This window comes from Perna viridis, chromosome 8, assembly GCF_037379345.1.
Source record: "Perna viridis isolate PV_CMFRI_1.1 ecotype Kerala chromosome 8, ASM3737934v1, whole genome shotgun sequence".
Taxonomy (NCBI): Eukaryota; Metazoa; Mollusca; class Bivalvia; order Mytilida; family Mytilidae; genus Perna; species Perna viridis.
This window is the reverse complement of record NC_142452.1, coordinates 39071793-39078849: the sequence shown is the minus strand read 5'-3', so window position 1 is coordinate 39078849 and position 7057 is coordinate 39071793. Positions and strand designations below refer to the sequence as shown.

The following is a 7057-nucleotide window of genomic DNA, read 5'->3' as shown; positions in this document are numbered from 1 at the left end:
TTGACGATTAAGGTGGTTTGTCATATTGAAAAGAAACATTCATCTTGTTTTTGGCTTTCATTTAACTTTACAGAATGATTCATATAAGATATTACCCAATGCACAAACTGTAGGAATGAGTCATGTAATGTTTTTGGGGTTTTTTCTTCTTGTTTTGATATCTTTTTTTTCAATTATTTTTATCTTTTGAAATTCGAGAAGTTATTAATATTAGAAAAAACTTAAGGTCCGTTATCCCTTGTTATTTGCATTTGATATTTATCTGAAAATTTACTGTGAAAGAGTAATCAAGGGAACCAAGGTTATAGCGGTAATCAAAAGAATGGAATCCAGGGACAAAGACCAGACATGGAAAACAGACTCCACCAAAAACTTGGAGCATGGATCAGGTGCACCGGTAGGGTAAGCGTTCTCTGCTTTTCTAGAAACACCCGCCGAGTTGCTCATAAAAAGTCAAGTCCTGGGTAGACAAACGAGGGAAGGAAAACTATGACCCGTTGAATAAATCAGTTCTCATGGTGCTGATGGATACACCATAACGATCCACGAGTTCATGATGACGACCATAAAACTTCTGTAGTGATGACTTCAATCTTGTAGCAAAGTATGAGAATTCGTGGTCACTAATTATCATAGTTTTCGTGTGTTCGATAAACCACGAAATTTAGTACCCAAATAAAAAGGAAATTACCCCTTCATTGGCATGAAGGAGTAGTCAAATCCACGAATTCAAAAATCTGCGAACTGATGATTTTCCCTAAACCACGAACATTGGGATCCAAGAATAAAAGTAAGTTTCACAGTTATATGTAATTTAATGATTTGTATCGTAATAATAATACAGAACATTTGTCTTGTCATTTTCTTCCAAAAAAACTGATAAAATTCTACTTCATTGTCAACATATTTCTTTTAATAAACATGAGGAAGCAACAAAATTTTACTGACATGTGCGCCACAGATCTATCAATACGTTTCTATAGTCATATAGACTTTATTTTAAAATTTAAGCAATCATACGTTGTATTCACAAAGAGCTACTTCAAATATTGTCCAAGCTGTTCTGTAGCTCCCAGTTATATATTTTTTACATTTTTACAGCTTCGGCAATTTTCACTTTTGTACCAGAACACCTCTATTGTTATCATTGATGTTGTACACTCTTTATCATCGTTAATATCCCCGATACTAATTCTCCCGTCAGCAAACACACAAAATTGATTGTTCTAAAAAAATTATTTTCATTTGGATCTTTGTCAACTCACAATGTTAGTTACTTTCTTCATTATATTGATGTTAAGTATGTTTATTGCAATAAGTTCTCATTATTTTGCATGCATAAAAGTCGTACATAAACTTTATTGATATGCATTTGTGTATCAATGTACGGAGTACTGAAATATTTTGTATTACTCACAAAGTATGATACCTTTTAAAAGAGTAATCAAAGGAACCAAGGTTATAGCGGTAATCAAAAGAATGTAATCCAGGGACAAAGACCAGACATGGAAAACAGACATACACAACAAAGAACATAAAGTAACTAAAATCATACATACAAAGTAACAAAAGTAAATGAGCAACTCGGACTCCACTAAAAACTGGGAGCATGGAACCAAACCAAACCTTTTAAACAAATTTATAAAAGTGCAGTTATAAATAAGCATTTAATTTTAAAATTATCTAATTATGTATATTGACATATTAACAGCCCATTGTTGTCAAAACTTGTAACTTTATTTTAATTGCACAGTATGGACTTCGCTGGTACGCCAATGTGTTGTTTGGGTTTGCTCTTTCGGCTGCACAGAGGAAATTATAGCAAATGTTATAGCATATCTTTTAAAGTCCTATGAAAGATGGACGATTGAGGTGATTTGTCATAATAAAAACAAATATTCCTTATCAGGTATTCCGGTCTTAATTAGAACCATAAAATTCAATCGATGTGAAGGGAAAATACCTTGTTTTGGCTTTCATGCAACTTTTCAGAGTGTCTCAAATGTGTTTGACCTTGGCGTTATTACCTAAAACATGAAAAAGGTAAATAAAAGGACTGTCTGATAGAGTATGTTCAAAATGTATTTGTATGTATTATACAGATTTTGATAATCGAAAGAAAAATAACCCTGCTAGTTCACTCTTAAGGTATAATACCCCTGTTAAGGGGAACCAGTCGCCTGCACATACCAGAAAGTGGTCCGTAAAAAATGTAACATGGCGGGTTCGGACAGTGTGCTTATCCGTACCCCCTGTGTACTAGAATGGTATAGAATTGCTCTATTTTTATATCTGTATATATCTGTCTGAACAAATAGAAAGAAAACCTGTAAAGTACTCTATATGAACCTTCAAACGAAACAACAGACGACAGACTTCCACTGATATCTGAGCTTTTTAAATGGCAATAAGACTCAAGACTTTATTAGTTTTCATATTTTATATATCAGAACATCAACATTTGTAAACAGTATAAATATTTCAAATTCAACAATGTACAAAGTTTGTGTAAATGTTTAAAAATAGAAGTAATTTATGCAATAGCACTTTTCAAAAACAATACGGCTTTTAAATAGACGGCACTGGCAAGGTCAATAAAGAGGACGGACTAAAAATTAACCCTAAAGAGGACACAAAGTGATGATGGACCTAAATTAGCTAAGTAAGCTTTATATTTTACTTTTTTACTTCATTTTAAAGTCAGAATTTAGTTTGAATTTTAGCAAAGTTTAAATCAAATTATTTAAGTTTTCAAACCAACATTTTGATGGAGTTTCCCCTGATATGAATCAGGTTTCCAAAAGTTAGTTAGTAAGAATGATATTTACAAATCCTATGATCTATGAAACATACTTTGTAAAGCAATTTCCAAGACAATGTGTACATTACACATTTAGACTATATGTAAATCTTATATCAAACTTGTTTTAGTACAGAAGTAAAATTGGCTCTACAAGACTTTAGTCTAAAAAGACAATCATTTAAAATGAATAATACCTACAAGTAATTGTTAAATAGGACTATCAAATCCGCTAAACAGTATTGAAAAGTATATCTGCCAAACAAGAGTAAAATTCACTTTACCTGGCCATGTGTATTAAGGGGAGGTAATAATGAAACATTAGCCAAAACCGTCACAAAAACAAAGTAGTTCCTATTTTTAGCACCTGTCTACTGTCACTTCACCGCTGTTTCTAAGAAGCCATAAAAGGTATGCTGATTTTTTTTATGATAGAGCCTCTGTATTATTAAAACCTGTTAAAGTTCATTTCTTACCAAATTTAAAAAAAGATAGGGAAATTGCTAGATTTAACATAGAAAGCAGTGGGGCTTTTAATAGCGGTTTTACACCTAAAACAGTACATTTTAATGGGGGTTTTTTTTTGGGGGGGTGGTTGTTTTTCTTTTGTTTTTGTTTTGTTTTTTTGTTGTTTTTTTTTTATTATTATTTTATTTTATTTTTAAGTACGAGAAGTTGTTTTATATATGATAAACTTTAAATCCCGACCCTTTTTATCTACATTTGAATGTGACGACTCTATTCACTACACTGCTCCATCGGATCAAATTGATACAGGGAAGATAACGTAAACTTATAGAAGGGTCTGAAAAATTCCCAACGATGTTAGAACTGTCAAATTTGCGAAGCAAATTTTTGTCGTTCCCTCCCCAGGACTCGAACTCGTACCGCTGTGACATCTATGACAACACCGCCTGCACTAAGTCCAACGGGACAGTTCATCTAGGTGTTATGTAGGATAGAGGATCAAATTAATGATGCATGTCACAACAAATCAATATTATACATAGTCTCAGAATGTGACGACTCTATTCACTACACTGCTCCATCGGAGCATATATGTGTGTGTGTGTGTGTGTGTGTGTGTGTGTGTGTGTGTGTGTGTGACGAATGTGATAAAGAAATAATTGATTTATGTATTGCAATATGCATAGTACATGGAACATAAATTATTAAGATAATTCATTGTCAACGTATTTGTATTGATAAACATGGGGAACTCATAGTTAACAAAATTTGTACTGACATGTGCGCAACTGATTTATCAGTATGTTTTAATAGCCATAGTAAGACTTTATTCGAAATTTAAGCAATCATATATTTGTAAAGGGCTACTTCAAGTATAGTCCGAACAAATTATAAAAGGACAAAAATTTCTGAAGACTTAGTTTCCAATTCTTAAATGAGAATTAAATTCACGCAAACTTTTCTGGAGATCTATATCGAAAATGTAAATACTTACGTGTTTATCTAAAATATCCAGGTTTGGAAGGAGTAATCAAGGGAACCAAGGTTAAAGGATATTGTTTCATTGACATCCTTAACTATTTTCTCATGCCCGGTGGTGTAAAGGTTTCCTCGTCGTTCATTGAAGACCCATGAGTGGCCTTGAGTCGACATTTTTCATCCCGGTGGGTTTGTTGTCTCTTTTACAAATTCACTATTTTCATTCTTGCTATATATTGGCAAGTAGTATTAGATGAAAACACAAATATGGAAATAGCGAATAAAAGAGTAAACAAGAGAACCAAGATTATAGCGGAAATCAAAAGAATGTAATCTAGGGACAAAGACCAGGCATAAAAAACAGACAAACACAAGAAGAACATAAAGTTACTAAAATAATTCATACCAAGTAACAAAAGTAAATGAGCAACTTGGACTCAACTAAAAACTTGGAGCACAGACCAGATGCACCGGTAGGATAAGCGTCCTCTGCTTTTCTAGAAACACCCGCCGAGTTGCGCATAAAAAATAAAGTCCGGGTTAGAGGAGTGAAGTAAGAGGTCAGCAAGTAGAGGAGCACAACTTGTTCCCATTGGAATGCAGACCGTTTGTTGAAAAACGCGTCCACCACACTAGACAAATATAATGTCGATAAAAAATTCCAGCATTTTGAAAACAAATTCTGTATAATTGGAATATATTTTGGAATTATGCTTTACAAAGTAAGAGGAATCTCCACCAAGAACAATATATCTGTATCTAGCTGTGCCATCCTTCTTGGAGAAACAAGAATGTATAATGCTTTTTAGTCGGGATTTTAACTGAGTATGGGGAATAGAAGTATACAGTGTTGAAAAGTCATAGGTTTTAATGCTATTATATTCTGAAAATAATCTTGAATAAAGGGTCTCAAAAAGATTTTTCAGGATCCACATCGAATTAATACCACCAAAGGGGTAGCAAACGTTGTAGTAAGACTGAAGACCCTCTTTGGCAGCTGGGAGTATAGAAATTAAAAGTTTTGAGAGAGGTTTGGTGGTATATTTTGCAGATCCAGCTATGTAACGTTGTCTGTATTGAATTTTGTCGAGTTTAGGAATCAAATACATAGACGGTAAATCGTAATCATCGTCTTTGGTAGAGACCAAAAGAAGATAGCACAGATTTATGATTATCTACTATCTCTTCTTTGGAGAGTGTAGTGGCGGTAAAGGTCTTATCACTGCTATTATTGTATACATCTACTTCTGATAAAAAAAAGTATTTGATGTAACACGTTTTGCAGACAAAAACAGTGTTATTTTGCTGCTGGTACGACAACATATTTGTTATGTATAGTAGACAATGTTTTTGCTACATTGGGGTCTTTCAAAACTGATGTTGCATTGACACTAATTGATCTACTTAACACTTTCATTCGTTTTAAACGGTCTTTATCCACTCTGACAGAGAACCAATGTCTTCTTGTTCTTGTTTTATCCATTTTCTTGCGTAGTCCTCCAGAGCATCCACAAGAATTTTTAAGTTATAATACCAATTTTCGGAGCGTGGTTCACGGTACTTTGGACCTTTAGAAAGGATCTTACGTCGAGATTTGTTGTCGATGTTGCTTAAATTTCCCGTAATGACATGACCGGAAGGACCATATTTGAATGGAGAGAGAACGGTCAGACGGTTTACCCTTGAAGTCCTCAATCTTGAGGTTCTGCAATAGCCTTTTATAATTAAACTTTTGGATGCAATTGGTGAAGTAAAGGAATATGAAATAATCGGTATTGATTTGTCCTTAAAATATGTGGGAATTTTGTTGGTTATGTTTTTTATGGAGGCTACTAGCCAAATAAATTGCATCTATACCTTTGTTGACAAACAGTATTGGAAGAAATGATCGTGTTCTACATCTTGACCTTTAACACAAACTGGTTTAAGAGTCTGTAGAAACCAATATCCAAAATGATGGCAACAAGTCTGTATAATATTGAGGTAGGTTCAGTAACAGGAATGTCAAGACCTGTTTTTGTAAAGGGGGTGTAGTAGAGTTAGAGGTATAGAATCGAGTTTAGTTTGAATGTAATGAAGTCCAAGAGGTTTTTGTATGAAAGGAAGTAGACCATTTATGGAGACATCATGCATCTTAGGTGACGTATAGTGGCAATGGCCATGAGTCCTTTTCCGTTTTTGATTTTTGTCAAATAAATTCATCACATTTATGATATATGCTGTTGTTATATAGGTTTGAATGTTTTCTTATACTTTTGATGTTGTCATTGCACCCGTATTGTAGTACCTAATTATTCCAGTATTCCTCTCTTTCCCTACGATAGCTTTTACTTAAGACGGAACTGTTTGTTGTGTGTTTTGTTTTCCAAAATACGAACTTTCATAGAGAGGATTGAATGATCTTGTTGATTAAAATGTTGATAAACTGTCGGGAATTTGGTGGTATTAATTCCCGAACGTTGTCGGTGCATTCGTTTATTTTCTTGTGTTTCTAAAAAATATACCTTTAAGGTAAACAATGTTTTGGTTTTTGATCAAAAACTTAGGAAACAAAAGGAAAACTGAGGAGCCAATTAGAAGGGAAAATTTGGAAAAAAGAAAGCTCTATTTCATTTACTGAATTGCGCATTTCAGCTTATATGCTTATTATGATTGAGTTTGGTCAATAGTAAAATATTCCTGAAAGATATATGGGTGATTGAGCTTCCAAATGTCACTTCCCTATTTGACTTAATTGGGCTAAAAAATCGTACTTTTAATGTTTTATTCTCGTTTCTCTATGAATAAAGTCATTTCAAATACACATTTTCT

At 33.5% G+C, this 7057-nt stretch overlaps 1 long non-coding RNA gene across 1 annotated transcript; it reads right to left on the bottom strand.

Moving 5' to 3' along the window:
- Positions 1 to 958: 958 nt before the first annotated feature.
- LOC148610443 (uncharacterized) lies at positions 959 to 3088 on the bottom strand. The gene is made up of 3 exons (XR_015924794.1): positions 3002 to 3088; positions 1964 to 2027; positions 959 to 1226 (listed from the first exon to the last, which is right to left on the bottom strand). It is a non-coding gene; the product is annotated as an uncharacterized LOC148610443 (long non-coding RNA).
- Positions 3089 to 7057: the final 3969 nt, after the last annotated feature.